The sequence below is a fragment of the Pteropus medius genome, unplaced genomic scaffold (assembly GCF_902729225.1).
Source record: "Pteropus medius unplaced genomic scaffold, Ma_sr-lr_union100, whole genome shotgun sequence".
In the NCBI taxonomy this organism is placed as follows: Eukaryota; Metazoa; Chordata; class Mammalia; order Chiroptera; family Pteropodidae; genus Pteropus; species Pteropus medius.
The window spans coordinates 24,488,913-24,505,106 of record NW_024344378.1 but is presented as its reverse complement, the minus strand read 5'-3'; the positions used below and the strand labels follow the sequence as shown (position 1 = coordinate 24,505,106).

The 16,194-nt window shown below is 40.3% G+C and overlaps 1 protein-coding gene across 1 annotated transcript in view; it reads left to right on the top strand.

The window, feature by feature from the left end:
- The first annotated feature begins 2,879 nt into the window (after window positions 1-2,879).
- The window catches only part of CYP2C18 (cytochrome P450 family 2 subfamily C member 18), a 44,617-nt gene continuing 31,302 nt past the window's right edge, over window positions 2,880-16,194 (top strand). Inside the window, exon 1 of the mRNA XM_039871692.1 lies at window positions 2,880-3,017. The gene's annotated coding sequence lies outside the window, so the exon portion shown is untranslated. The remainder of the gene's footprint in view (window positions 3,018-16,194) is intronic.

Genomic DNA, 16,194 nt, shown 5'->3' with positions numbered 1-16,194 from the left:
CCCCCAGTGGACACACTGACTGATGACAAGACGTGAATCGATTCCCTTTGTAAAAATCCAGAAAGTAGTTGGAAGACTCCTGTACCCTGAGCCAATGTAAATCTAGCCACCTGAAAGCTAGAAAGAAAAGAGGAGATACATTCTGGCCATACTACCAACACTAGCAAAGTGCCATCTTGTTGGGCAGGAACCCAAAAGCCCCCAGCTTCTCCCTGAGGAGCAGAGCAGTGAGACTACACATCTGTCATCTCAAACTTTCATACCATTTGCAGAGAGTTGCATGAGGAACAGAATTCTGTCTTACTCGTATGGAGCACTGATAGGAGTCGGCATACCATAGACATTTTGAGGGTGCTTGAACAAAAACAGCATTAGCAAGACTGTTAATGGCATTGACCCTTCAGGAATGAAGACCTGGGTCACCTCGTCCACCATGTAAATGACTACGAGGCATCACGATGTCCAAATTGGAATGGATAGTAGAAGAAGGAAGTTATACAGTTGAGCTAAAACCATGTGACCAGTCACAGACGGGATAACTGTAGTGGTTTTACCTATTTTTTCTTTAATCGTATATGAATTTATTTGCGTACGTTTTACGATATGAACTCTTTTTCCGTATTCGTCCCATTCCCATGTTCCCACGAGCAAGTATGAAATGTGTTCATAGTGGTTAAGCTCGTATGTCAGGATGTTAAAAGGTGAGTGTGACTCAGCTAGGAAAGGGCTAAACATTCTCCCAGGTAGATAAAGGGATTTATGGGACATCATTATTCTCTTTTGGGGAGAGGGTTAGGGTTTTCTCAGTTGTCCCAGGAATAGTCGAGTCATGTTGTGTGGAAGCAAGATTTAGCTATTGAAAGTTAAACTGGCTGAAGAGATGAGTCGGATGTGAACTTGACAAGGGTGGACAGTGCTGCTTTTCTATGATGTCAGCTGGCCGAAGCTGGAAGTACATTTCTTTCATGGTTCCATGTTGGTACCCGTGCAAGACCTATAAGGTCGAGGTGAAGCAGCTGCCATCATCCCTGTAGGTAGTGCCTAGATGCAGTGAGAGGCAGATGCAGATGTGCCAGTGGGTTCTAGCTTGTCCTTGCTCTCCTCTGTTTTGCCACCAGCTCTTTTTTCCTCCTGGTCTATCCTACTCACCGAGAGCAACCCCCAGTCCACCATCAGATGCAGAGGCACCAGCCTTCCATGGACTGCAGGTCCTCTCTGTGTCCTGTTTTTACTGCTGGATGTGCAGTTCCCCTGACTGCCCTGCAAGCTCTGAGTTGCCCTCACGTGACTGTTTTGGGAGGGTCAAACCCTGGCTGGTCACTGGCTTTTCTGTGATCCTTACCATGCTCAGTCTGGACTTTACTTCCCCATCTTCTCCCATCGTTATATATGGTCTAGTTCTATAAATGATTAGACCATAAACTCTGCTGCGTGTGTGAATCCAAAGGTCCCATAGTCCAGTGCTCAGCGAGAACAGTTGGATCGCACAAGAACCTCCGCTGCCCACAATCAACCTTCCTGGTTTGACAGACACTTGCACCCCTGGAGGCTGCTAAGTGATAGGCCGGGTACACGTGGTCTTTTCCTTCTCTCCTGTCTCTGGGTGTTACCTTGTAGCCCTCGCTGTTTAGATCCCATGACTTATTCATGGTAATGGCCCTGGGAAGCTCCCCAGAGAAACCTGGAGAAACCTCAAACCTTGGTGGTTTTCAGGTAGCAGCAGGAGAGCAAAGTGGATTATTTGTTGCAAACTCTGAGCCTTCTCATCCCCAATTCCCAGAAATGTTCTGCAGCTGCCTGAGACCCAGTTTTGCTTATGCCAAATTGTCAGAAGACAATAATCAAGAGAGAAGAAAGAAAAACATTTCTTTGGGATCAAAGAATTCCAATTTGAGAAAGGCAGCTTCAGGTAGCAACCGAAACAGTGTTCTGCTGGGGGTACAAAAGTCAGGGCTTTTTAAAAGGCAACCAGGAAGGTTTGCACAGGTCGTTCACAATGAAATTTAATTGGTGCTGGCAGCAGAAAGCCTGCACTGGTTAAGCATGAGGCATCGCTAAGTAAAAGTCCATCACTGTGACAAATTGCAGCTCTTCTTGCAGTGTTCTCAGAATCTTTATTGTTTGGCCCACTTTGAAAGATTATGCTCCGTTCGATGAAGACATGCAGAAGACCCACTTCCTTAATGGACTCCTCTCTCCATTTTAAAGTCCCTTAACATAAGTGACTCCAATTTATTTCACATTTCACAATTTAAACCCCGTTCACATTTATTCTCATACACTACACGTTCCAGAGATGGAAAGACCTCTTTGCCCACACCAGAGCCAAAAATCTTTTAAGTACACGTCTGATAAATTGGTCCAAATGTAAACATCATGACATCCAAAATTTTGTGATATGTATGTCCCCCATAGGGACATACTTAAAAGACAAAAGTCTTGGGTTGGAAAAAAAAATGACGCAGATGGTAGAGGCTCCGTACATCCCTCTGGCAACCAAATCAAAGTTGTGATGGAAACAAGGAGCATCGGCAAGGAAACATTGCCGGGGGATCTAGATGAACAAGCCACACAACTAGGGAGAAATCCAAGAAAGCGCCCTGCAATGGCAGAACGTAGGATGCGGCGAGGGCGCTGGGCTGTCCATCCCGAACGGCTGAGTGAGATGGAGGCTGTTGTAGCGGCAGATGCCTCTTAAGCGGACCACATTGCAAGCAGATTTTCGTGGTGACGCGCCTACTCGCTCTGAACACCAGCGCTGATCTGGCTGCACGTAGAGGGCACCGGGGACTTACAGGGAGATATTGCTGGAGTGGGGGCTCAGCGAGGCTCACAATGTACAGAAGTGCCGGCAGGATCCGTTGCTCCCTGTTGAGCCTTCCCCACCACCAGTGCTCTGGACAGAGAGCCGCCATAGCCCTGACGTCATCAAACTGGATAACAGACGTCCCTCCGCCCAGAGGATTCCCTGAAACCCCGCCTCCCCCAACTCACAGACCGACTCAAGCCACATCCAGGTATATCCTCAGCGAGTCAGGTGCTCCTTGTTGAGCAGCGCCTAGACTCACACTGGAGGCAGCTGGCCTCGGTTTCTGGTGTGGCCTTTTGAGGCAACTATAAGCTCAGCATCTGTGGATTGCTTGCTGAATCTTAACAGGGGGCCCCAGAGGGGTAGAGGTTTGGGCTAAACTTGGCCTGCAGCTGAACCCCTCTCAGGACTGTGCCACTGGACACCTACTTCACAAATCCACACTAATAAGACTGCAAAACTTAGGAGCTTTGCTTAGTACATTAAAACAGACACAGAGGGCAGACAAAGCAGCAGAAACCACATGGGAGAAGAGAACAGAGATCTAGATATAATGGAGTCAAGTAATCTAACAGATGCAGAGTTCAAAACACTGGTTATAAAGATGCTCAAGGAACTTTTGAGAAGTGCAGATAAAATCAACAGATAAAAACATAAAAATGGAAATGGAACAGAGCAAAGGGAACCAATCTGAAATGAAGAACACATGACCCGAGATGAGAAGTCTATTAAATGGAATAAACAAAGGAATAAACAAAGTGAATAAAGAAAAGGATCAAATGAGAAAGCCAAGGACACGCAATCACAATTTTGTGATATAAGTATGTCTCTATAGGACATACTTAAAAAATAAAGGTCCTTATTGTTTATCTGAACTCACCTTTAAATCAATGTCCTGCATTTGAATTTATTCAATCTGGCAATCCTATCTACAGGAACACCATTGGTGCAGATGACAAGGAATTACTCTTGTCCACGACTCATTATTTGGTTCCACGTCCTTTCAACCAAGGAGTAAATCTCACCGGCAGTGTCCCGCCTGTCCAAGGAATCTTTCGACATCTATTTCTACTACCATCAAATACTTCTTCAGTGTATGTGACAGAGCGATCATTGTACAAGAAAAATAGGACAAGGTTAGTACCAAGGAGTTACGGAGAGTTCTGTGCAAGTGACTGGTGTGACCAGAGGTGTCATCCCACGTGGAGGCGGGGGCAGCAGGGGACGGGGTCGGAGTTGATGGCCCTGTGTCAGTTGGAGCAGAATCCATAGGTTTTGGCTTCTATACCTGGCTGGGAACGGAGCCCTCAGAGGGAGCCCTAGGGACTTCAGGCTTTAGTTGGACATCTGGCAAGTGTGACTGGAGGGCTGCCTCAGAAGTGAGCACACAACTGGGTCACAGGAGATGTGGGACGACGAAGAATTTGGTGGTGTTCATGATGCACTGTGGTCCCCGCAGGTGGAAAGTTCAAGGAGTCCTTCATCTAGAATCGAATCACGCATCCTCTGTGCAGGGCCTCCCAGTGTGAGGGGAGGGCTGACCCAGCTCGAGGTGACAGCTCCCAAAGCGGGCTCAGGGAACAGGAGGCAGAAGAAGTCAACCCTGGATTCCCAGGGATGGGGTGTTTGGGCTGCCCTGATGGCTGATTGAAGGGCCTCCTGAATCCCTCCAGCTTCTCAAGGGGAACACATGAATCCGGTGAGAGCCTGGGGCTTTCCTGGGAGTGCCTCGCCTTGGAACCTTCAGGAAATGGAGCCATCTTTGAGTGGAGAAGGGAAACCCCTGCTGAGGTGGAGTCCATGTGAGGAATGTCATTTCCAAGCCCACCCGCCACAGCGCTCAGACTGCTGAGCAAGGCCTTGTGCTGCAGGGGCCCTGCATAGCCAGGGCACTAGCCCTGGGCTTTTCACAATTGTCCACCACTCAACACTCAGTTCAAAACTATTCTTTAAATCAGCAGATATTTATTAAGGCCCAGAAGTATCGTTTGCTTTCTCTTAGCACAGTGTTTCAGAAAACATTAAAGAGGGCAGAATATATTGATATTTCAAGGGATTCTGGTGGCTGAACTTCTCACAGAAATATATTCCTTAGGGAAAGTAAGTGACCTGTCGGATCAAGATTTGCACTTCGTTATTTAGATAGTATAATAGAATAATAGCAGTATAAAAGGCATTTGCTTAATAAAACTATTCTGAAAACTGTAATACAGTCAAGTTACAAAGTGAACACAAGTGAAACCAGTCAGGAGCCTGTTCTTGGCTGAACAGTTTCACCTTCAGAGAATCTGGCCTTTACAGTTTTTTTCACAACTATTTCTTCCGGGGTCTGCCACAGTTGGGTCACTGTCCCGTGACTTCAATGAACTGTTTTCTTGAGTTTAACTTCTCAAGATTAACCCATTGTTATCCGTGGGAAAATGAAACTTATCAAGCTTCTCCATCATTACCAGAAGCATTAAGTTCACCTCGTCATTGGACTCAAGTGAATGGGAACTACTTCCATTTATCACCACAGCTCCTGCCCTATAAGGAGCCACGGGGAACAGGGATGGGCGGCTGGTTTATCCTGTTTTCAGTCCTGCCTTCCGCATGTCCCCACTGTCAGGAGGGAGGGAGTCCAGCGGCAGTACAGCAAGAGGTGAGGTTCTGCACAAAGACTTTTCACTCTCAGGACCTGCCCCAGGGACTGGGCCTTCCCGAGATTGGTTGTAAGAAGAACGGAGACACAGGTTGTGGTCGTGCGGAAAGGAAGCGCTCCGCTTTCTTTGAGTTTTCGGACCAGTTATTTTGGATGCAGGGGAAACTTCAGATTGGGAATGAAAGGATGAGGACAGCCTGGCACTCAAGGAGAGGGTCCCAGGAGAAGGACATGGAACCCTCCTGTCTTAGAGAAGTGGCTCCCTGTGCACAGAGATCAGGGAGCATGGGGTGCTGCTTCCTGTCAAATGCTCCAATGGGATAATGAACTACCTGAGACTCCATGTCTGGAAGCTGCAAGGTCATCAGCGTTGGGTAGTTTCTTCATGTCAAGTCTGCAATCTCCTCTCTGCAGATGGTGAGGTGTTTTCCAGCCTCCTGAGCTCTCAAGCAAGAGGACTAACTTCTTTTGGTGACTGCCGCATAAGGTATATGAACATCAAATTGCTGTGTTGAACTCCTGAACCTAACTTGATATCGTATGTCAACTGTAATTGAGAACAAGTTTTAAAAATATCTCCTGGGAAGTTCGATGGCATAGGAAGCGCTAACTCAATAGGTTTCCTATTGCTCAATGCTTTTTCATTTCTGCACATTGACTTTAATTCAAGTTATTCCTAATTATATCAATTGATAGGAAACGGGGGGCCTTATACATATTAAGTTCATGGCTCATTTGCATACGACGATTTTATATTACAGGTCTCCTAGCAAATAAAGAAAGCCTTTCCACTAATTTAATTTCTTTGTCTGTGTTTTTTTAACCTGTTTTCTGTGGATGGCAATACAGAGCAATATAATAGAAGTCCACAAAAAGGCAAATCAATTAAATTCCAAGCTGGTTGGAGGTGATGGACACCGTCTCCTCGAGAGGGAAATTCTTTTTTGCTTATAACGAAGTGAAGAATTCAAAAGATTCCACTACTCAATTTAATATTTGTGGTTGCCCTCCCAATGACTTGAATTTGAGATAAAATTTTCTCATTATACTTTTACTTTAGGCAATCCGTTCGGTCCTTATTTTTTGTTCATTTGTGTTAGTTTTTCTTCTCAAACAACATGGGTGGCTTCTGATTTTTTACATTTGTTCTTTCACATACCTGAATTTACTCATAATTTCTTGCTCTTTAAGGTTTGTCTTTGATTATTCTACACATGGATTCTTTAACTATTCATTATCTCTGAAAAGTTCCCAGGTCACTAAACATTTTCTTTCTCTGTCAGTGTTTAATTGCCTACAAGTTTGGCAGACAGATATGACTCTGTGCTGACAACTTGAATTACTAATCTTTACAAAAGAGGCCTACGAGGTATGGGAGCATAAATAAAGGCCCTGGATGAGAATAATGTATTAGAAAAAATACTTATTTAGCTAGAATGTACGGTCAACTCAAGTTTAAGGAAAAAGTCATATGCTGATTTTATGCATGCTGAAATTTTTCTGATAAGAGCATTTATAGGTAGGTATTTCTTGGAAGCTTCTAAAGTTACCTTTTACCTGATATACCAAAGACAAAGACTTTTTCTTTGTGTATTTAATGATTTAATAAAAATGTTTCTAATTCTTTAGCCTCGCCCTGTGATCCCACTTTTATCTTGGCCTGTGCTCCCTACAATGTGATCCGCTCCATTATTTTCCAAAACCGTTTTGATTATGCAGATCCCAATTTTCTTATCTTGATGGGAAAAGTCAGCGAAAACCTCAATATTATGAAGCTCCTCGTAGATCCAGTTTAAGCCAAGATCCTTTCTTCCTGACATACCATTAATGCTCTTTTCTCTGACAAGTCCAAAATTCTATATGGACCAAGCCGTGAGGGGAATGTTTGAACACCACAGTCCTACCCAGAGCTTAGCATTATGGAGCGCACATATGGGAAAGATGGCCGATCCATTTACTTCTCACACGCACAAAATGAATGTTCAAACACAGAGCTGGAATTCAAGCCAACTGACTCCCTGTCTGGTGGTTTTTCCACTAAAGTGCAGCTTTCAAAGCCCAGTTGCCATGAAGTACTTTAGTAACTGTTTAAAAGCATGGCTATGGCACTAAATGGACATCAGGTCCTTTCTGAAAGGCTTTCATTACCCACAGCACGTGGAGACCTCTTCTTCACATTACTTGGCAGCAATATCCTAATTTAGGGTATCGAAGAGGGAGAATGTTTGGGACCACAGGTACTGCCAGCAAACACTGACCAGAAGAAGAGTGTTGGATTCTTCAGCTAGGATTCTAGCTGACAAAGTAAGTGGGTTAGTGATGATAAATCAATGGGTTTTAAGGCATAGTAACCATTAACAAAAATCACAGTTTTACCCTGTGCTGAGCTGACATGCCTTGTATTGTGTCTAAAAGATAATTGTGTGATCTTAGGGCAATCACTTAACTGCCCGTGTGCACAATTACTTTATCCATAAAACGTTCAGTTGGATTTCTTGCTGTCTTCAAGTCTCATGCAATTCTAAACTACTGATTTCATTTCTGAGGCTGCTCGATAAAAGTCAAAACAGTAGGGACCATCTTTGTGCTCTCTATCAGGTTGCCCAAACTCAATCTCTGTTTCATCTACAAAATGTATATCATAGTAATTCATGCCATCCTGTTCAAGGCTTTAAGGAAGAAATGATGAAAATAAACCCAGATAATTGGTATAAATATGCTTTAATACTCCAAAATTATGTGTGAGTATTGAAATGATTATCATCTTTCATCCTCTGGTCAAAATTTTCTTCCTCAAATCTTTCCACCATCATAGAGAATTAGTTTATATGTATAGTAAAATGTTCCTTCTAAAGAAGGAGAATATTTTGTAACTATCTTTGTAGCTTCAGGATCTAACCAGGGCTTAACATATGGTGTATATGTCTTCGAGAAATATTTATTTAGTAAATATAGTTTTTCTCTTTTAGGTCTGTAACAATTTCCCTGCTCTCATTGATTATTCACCAGGAATTCATAACAAATTATATAAAAATTGCTTATTTAAAAGTTATGTTTGAGAGAAATGCAAATTAAAACCGCAATGAGATATCACCTCACACCTGTCAAAATGGCTATCATCGATAAATCAAAAAACAGCAAGTGTTGGCGAGGATGCGGAGAATAGAGAACCCTTATGCATTGTCGATGGGATTATACATTGCAGATTGGTACAGTTGCTGTGGAAAACAGTATGGAGGTTTCTCAAAAATTAAAAATGGATATACCTTTTGACTCAGCAATTGCACTTTTGGGTATTTATCGAAAGAACACCAAAACAATAATTCGTAAAGATCTATGCACTCCAATATTCATGGCAGCACAATTTACAATAGCCAAGATATGGAAGCAACCTAAATGCCCATCAACAGATGATTGGCTAAAAAAATTATGGTTCATATATAGAATGGAATATTACTCAGGCATTAAAACAAATGAAATCCTACCATTTGCAACAACATGGATGGAGCTAGATGTTATTATGCTGAGGGAAATAAGTCAGACAGCGAAAGAGAAATACCATATGATTTCACTTATACGTGGAATCTAAGGAACAGAAAGAACAGACGAATCAAAAACAGACTCACAAAAATAGTGGACAATTTGGTGACAGACAGAGGGGAGGGGGTTTGGAGGCTGCGAGAATGTGGTGAAGGATTAAAAAAGTACAAATTAGTAGTTGATAGCTGGGCACGAGCATGAGGAGCACGGCCCAGGGAATGCAGTTAGCATTAATATGATGGCTAAGTGGAGGGCCAGGGGAGGGAGGGAGCAATTGGGGGAATCATTTTATGAACAAGGTAGATATCTAACCAATGTACTGTATATTTGAAACTAATTTAAATAAGTTCATTTAAAAAGTTCTGTTTGGACAATCATTTAAATAGCTTTACTTGTATTATTTAAACAGTTTGCTGTTATGATATGTTTCTCTGAAAGCAAACAACACAATCTAAGATTGGATCTGAGGAAAATCTTTGTGTCATAAAAGTATTCAGAAAATGGAATTTGATTATTATATTTTATTTTCTAATATAAGATGTTCAATTGTGTCTTTAGGTAACATTTCTATCATGAATTAAAATTTATAGTGAACTTAAAAAAAGTTATGTTTGAAAGAAAATGAAAGATCACCAAGAGAAATCCTCATACTTCACTGATTGTTTTCTGATCAAAATGGAACAGATACATTTTGATTTCTCGTGATTTTATGGCTTATTACTTAATTCTGTAGCAACTAGAGTTGTTTAAATAGCAAGGCAATAAATGCCTGACTAGCATTTTAAGTACCTATTGTATGCATGAATCTGCACCAAGCATCATGGACCACATAGAACTGAATTATTAACTAACTGACGACATAGACCCTGTCCTTTAGGTATTAATAATAATCTACCTGAGAGACAGAAAGCATATACCAGATGAAATGTAAACAATTACAAACAAGTTAGAAAATACAAAATATTATACTATAATATGAAAATGGTTACGATCGATGCATATGGTATGTGGGACAATGGAAAGGAATGGCTTAACTTAGGTAGACTTCCTGCGTGTCATGAGGTTTGATGTAGATCTTAAAATATTTGCCGTAGTGGACAGTGGAGGGAATTTCAGATGGGCTGAATGATGCAGGTAAAAGTTCAGAGGTGTGTGATGGAAAAGGTTTTAGGCGGGTGGCAGAGAGAAGACTTAATTGAAAGAAACCGAAAATGAATTTGGATAAATATGAGGTTGAATGCTGGCATGGAAAGTTTTGATTTGATCAGGTAGATGCATAAACCAGAAGAACAGAATATAGATAATAGAGAAAACTATTCTCTTTCTGTAGAACAATCTATACAATAAGAATGAAGCTTTAGGACAGGCTGAGCAATATTCATTTCTTTTTTAACTTGGACCTTATGAGAGACTGGACCATGGAAATGCAGGAGAGTCAAAAGCAAAGTTATCCCTCTTGTCATAGTCTCAGAGTTCTAGGAACAGAATCAAGTATGCAGTCTCATGGAAGTCAAAGAAGCAGCAAACTTTTAGGAAAAAAAAAATGAGGTATTAGATAAAATTTGGAAGTAAAGATGCTATACTTGGGAAGGCCTCTTAAAGTGGTTAAGAATGTTTTAGAGCAGTTTTGTAGAAAAAGGTTTTAGTAGAGAGGACGATGAGTGCCAAGTTATAGGAGCTCATGTGCGAAATTTCAGCATGAGACCAGATACCCTATTTGGAAAGTTTAACCAAGAAAGGAAAGATTTAGATCATGAATTTGAATAGTGGTAGGATTGAGTTGAAAACCTGTGTGAGAGGGAAATACAGGTTCCCTAAAGACACTAGTGTAGATGAAGGGTTCTCGTTGAACTGAGGCAGAATCCAGAACACACTTTAAAGCTAGTTCCAGAGAAGAAAATCCTTCCTTTGAGGCCACGAGTTTTTTATTCAACCACTTTGTAAGAATAGGCAGAAATGAAACATCATCGAGAAGGCCAAAATGGCAAGGAGCCAAAAATATTGAAGGAGATGACTTCAAAAGAATGATCTATGGAATGTGAGCTGGATCTTCGACTCATGTGTTATAGATGGCATACCATTAAGAAACTGGAAGGGTTTAAAGAAACTGGAAGAGTGAAGAAAGGAATTACTTCCATTGTCTGCATTCTCTTATGCTAGGACAATGATTCTTATTCTTTTCTGGGTGTTTTTAATTTGAGAATATGATCAAATGTGTGAACTCCTTCCCAGAAGAATGCACCTACATGAGTTCTCCATATTTTGCACACATTTAGAAGGGTTTCCTTAATGCTATGAAGGCTCTTTATTAATCAAGGAGGGATCTAAGATCTCCAGAATTTCAATTTCAAACAGCCATTTTCTGAATACAGTATTTTAAAATAACATTGTTTTCTGTGTCTTACTATTGTATTTAGTCTGCCTAATTTTTTTTTTTTTGGTAACAGATTTACATTGAGATATAATTCACGTACCTTACAATTTACCCACTAAAGTGTACATTTTAATGAGTTTTAGTATATTCACAGAGATGTGCAACCATGGCCACAATCAATTCTAAAACATTTTCATTGTCCTGAAAAGAAACCTCATACCCTTTAGCAGTCATCTCTCATTTCCCCCAACTAGCCCAGTCCTAGGCAACCACTAATCTACTTTCCGTCTGGACATTTTACATAAGCAGAATTTATACTATGTAGCCTTTTATAACTGACTACTTGTACTTAGCATAATGATTTCATGATTCATCATTGTTAAAGATGTATCTATACCCCATGTTTTCTATAGTTGAATAATATTCCATTGTATGGGTATAACATTTTATTTATTCATTCAGGTGTTGATGGACATCTTAGTTTTTCCATTTTTTAGCTGTTTTGAATAATGTTTCTATGAACACTTATTTACAAGTTTTTGTGTGGACATAGTTTTTATCTCTCTTGGGTATATATCAGGGAGTAAAACTGTTGGGCCACATGGTACCTTTTCATTTAACCTTTGAGAAACTGGCTGGATCAAAGACTTAAACGTAAGAACCAAAACCATATGACTCCTAGAAGAGAATATATATGTAAAAGTGGATACAATATTTTAAAAATTCCCAATAGTGGTGAAGGGTTCCATTTTCTCCACACTCTTTGCTATGAAAATCTGTGTGCAAATATCTTTTTGGATATCGGTTTTCAAGTCTTTGGGGGTTCATGCCCAGTGGAGGGATTACCTGGATCATATGGAAGATCAATTCTTAGTGTTTTGAGGAAACTCCATAGTATTTTGCAGAGTGGCCATACCAAGTTGCAGTCCCACCAGCAGTGTATAAATGTTCCTTTTTCTCCGCATCCTCTCCAACAGTTGTTATTGCCTGTCCTGTTGATTATAGCTATTCTAACAGATGTGAGATGGTATCTCGTTGTGGTTTTGATTTGCATTTCCCTAATAGCTAGCAATATTGAGCATCTTTTCATATATTTGTTGGCCATTTGTATGTCCCCTAGGGAGAAGTGTCTGTTCAGATTCTCTGCAAATTATTGATTGGATCATTTGTTTTTTGGTTGTTATTGAGTTGTATGAGTTCTTTGTATATTTGGATATTAGGCCCTTATCAGAGGTGTTGCTTGCACATATATTTTCCCATTCGGATGGTTGTCTCTTTACCTTGTTGACGGCCTCTTTTGCAGAGCAGAAGCTTTTTAGTTTGATGTTGTCCCATTCATTTATTTTAGCTTTTACTCCCCTTACTTTGAGGTCAAATTCATAAAATCCTGTTTAAGTCCAAGTTCCTTGAGTTTAGTTCCTATGTTTTCTTCTATGCATTTTATTGTTTCAGTTCTTATATTTGGGTCCTTACTTCATTTTGAGTTAATTTTGATTTGTGGTGATAGACAACAGTCTAGTTTCATTCTTCTGCAGGTGGCTTTCCAGTTATCCCAGCACCATTTATTGAAGAGGCTTTCCTTTCTCCACTGTATGTTTTTGGCTTTTTGGTTGAAAATCATTTGCCCATATAAATATGGGTTTACTTCTGGACTCTCGAGTCTGTTCCCCTGGTTTGTGTGTCTGTTCGTGTGTCGTTCGCTGCCAATACCATGCTGTTTTGATTACTGTTGCTTTGCGATATAATTTGAAGTCAGACAGAGTGATGCCTTCAGCCTTGTTCTTTTTTCTCAGGATGGCTTTGGCAATTCACAGCCTTTTGTGCTTCCATAACCTGGTGCCAAAACCTGGTAAAGATAAAATGAAAAAATAAAACTACAGACTGATATTTCTCATGAACACAAATGCAATAATCTAAAATATCATACTAGCAAACCGAATACAGCAACATATTAAAAAGATTATACACCACAACCAAGTCGGCTTCATCCCCAGGGTGCAGGGATGGAACAACATACGCAAATTGATTAATGTAGTACACCACATAAATTAAAAACTGAGAATCATATGATCACATCAATAGATGCAGAAAAGGCCTTTGACCAGATACAGCATCCATTTATGAACAAAACACTTAACAGCATTGGTATAGAAAGAAAGTGCTTTAACATAATAAAGACCATATACAGCAAACTCTCAGCCAACATTATACTGAATGGTGAAAAACTAAAAACTTTCTCTCTAAAGTCAGGAACAAGACAAGCTTGTCCACTATCACCGCTGTTACTCAACATGACTTTGGAGGTCTTAGCGAGTGTAATCAGGCAAGAGAAAGATATAAAAGGCATCCAAATAAGAAACGAAGTCAAACTTTCACTATTTGCAGATGACATAATTCTCTAGATACAAACTCTAAAGACTACTCAAGAACACTAGTAGAAACAATAAGCAAAAATGTAAGGTTTCTGGATACAAAATCAATGTTCAAAAATGCATAGCGTTCCTATACTCTAATAATGAAGTGTCAGAAAAAGAAGTGGAAAAAATAATTCCATTTGCAATTGAAACAAAGGAATAATATTCTTAAGAATAAATTTTATGAAAAATGTGATGGACCAATATAATGAAAACTATAAGAGCCTATTAAATAAAATGGAAAAAGATACATAGAAATGGAAAGATATTTTGTGTTCTTGGATTGGAAGAATCAACGTAGTTAAAATGACCATATTACCTAAAGCATTATGCAGATTTAATGCAACCCCCATCAAATACCCATCCTCATTTTTTAAAGAAATAGAACAAAAAGTCATCAGATTTGTATAAAAGCAGAAAAGACTCAGAATCACCAAAACTATTCCGAGAAATTGAACAAGGCTGGAGGCATCACTCAGCTTGACTTCAAAGTATACTGCAAAGTGACTACAATCAAAATGGCATGGTATCGGCAGAAAAACAGACACACGGACCAGTGGAACAGAATCGAGAGTCCAGAAGTAAACCATATTTATATGGGCAAATAATTTGTGAGAAAAGAGCCAGAAACATACAGTGGGGCCTTTTCAATAAATGGTGCTGGGAAAACTAGAAAGCCACCTGCAAAAGAATAAAACTAGACTGCTGTCTATCACCACACGCCAAAACTAACTCAAATGTATTAAGGACTTAAATATAAGACCTGAAAAAATGATTTGTATAGAAGAAGACATAGGAACTAAACTCATGGACCTTGGACTTAAAGAGGATTTTATGAATTTGACCTCAAATACAAGGGAAGTAAAAGCTAAAATCAATGAATGGGACTACATCAAACCAAGAACCTTCTGCACAGCAAAAGAAACGGTCAATGAGGTAAAGAGACAACCATCCGAACTGGAAAATATATTGCAAACAATACCTCCAATTAGGGCCAAATTTCCAAAATACACAAAGAACACATACGACTCAATAACAACAACAAAACAAACGGTCCAATGAAAAACAGGCAGAGGACCTGAACAGACACTTCTTCCAAGAAGATATACAAATGGCCGACAAACATGTGAAAAGATATTGAACATGACTAGCTATTAGGGAAATGCAAATCAAAACCACAATGAAATAGCATCTCACACCTGTTAGAATGGTTGTTTTCAAAAGGAGAATTAACAACAAATATTGGAGAGGATGCAGAGAAAAAGGAACCCTCATACGCTGGGATTGCAAGTTCGTACACCTACTATTGTAAACAGTATGGAGGTTCCTCAAAAACCTAAGAATCGATCTACCATATGATCCAGCAATCCCTCTACTGGGTATTTACTCCGAAAACTTGAAATCCCAAGTTTGCACACTGATGTCGATAGCAGCATTATTCACAGTGGCCAGTACATAGAAGCAATCGAAGTGTCCTATGATAGATGATTGGCTAAAGAAGCTGTGATACATATATACAACGGCATATTACTCAGCCATATGATTGACGAAATACTGCCATTTGCAACAACGTGGATGGACCTTGATATAATCATGCTAAGTGAAATAAGCCAGACAGAAAAAGTTGGAAATCACCTGATATCACTTATATGTGGGATATAAACCTAAAAGCAACAGACGAACAGGACAAGCAAACAGAGACACATGGACGTGGACAATAGAATTGTGGTTACCAGAGGGTCGGGGAGAGGGAGAGATAGACTGGGTAAAGGGTCTCGAATATGAGGTGGCAGAAAGAAATTAATCTCTGGGTGCTGAACACACAATGATATATACATATATATATGCCTTACTGTTGAATTGTACACCTGGAACATACTGGATTTCATCAACCAATGTCACGATAATAAAAAAATAAAAATAAACAAACAAACAGATAAATAAAGAGTTCTAATTCACACTTCTTCCCTCACTGAACTTTGCATGGCTCTGTCACTGTGGAGGGCTTCACCGTGATGCCCTTCCGGCCATCTATCTGGGAAGCGATAGAAAATTTCTTTGATGTGAGATATCACAGACCCTGGAATTGGAAACCTGGATTCTAAGACAAGGTCTTCTATTGAAGACATAGTAACACTGTACCTCATCGAGTCACCAATTCCTTACTCCAAAATCTAAAGTCAGGATTTGGCTAGAGGTCTCTGATCCCTCTTTCTCTAATTATCTGTGACTCTTTCACTCTACAAAGAGAAAAGACCAGGCAGAAGCCTCAGCAAGAGAAAGGAGGAGAAGAGCAGGGGCACCCATCTCTCAAGAAATAAAATGATTGCTTTAAAGAGAGCCATCGAGTTCATGTCATGCAAGAGAAAGTAGCGCTGCTCTGTCAGAATCCAGAGCTGTGTGAGTTAGGCCGCAA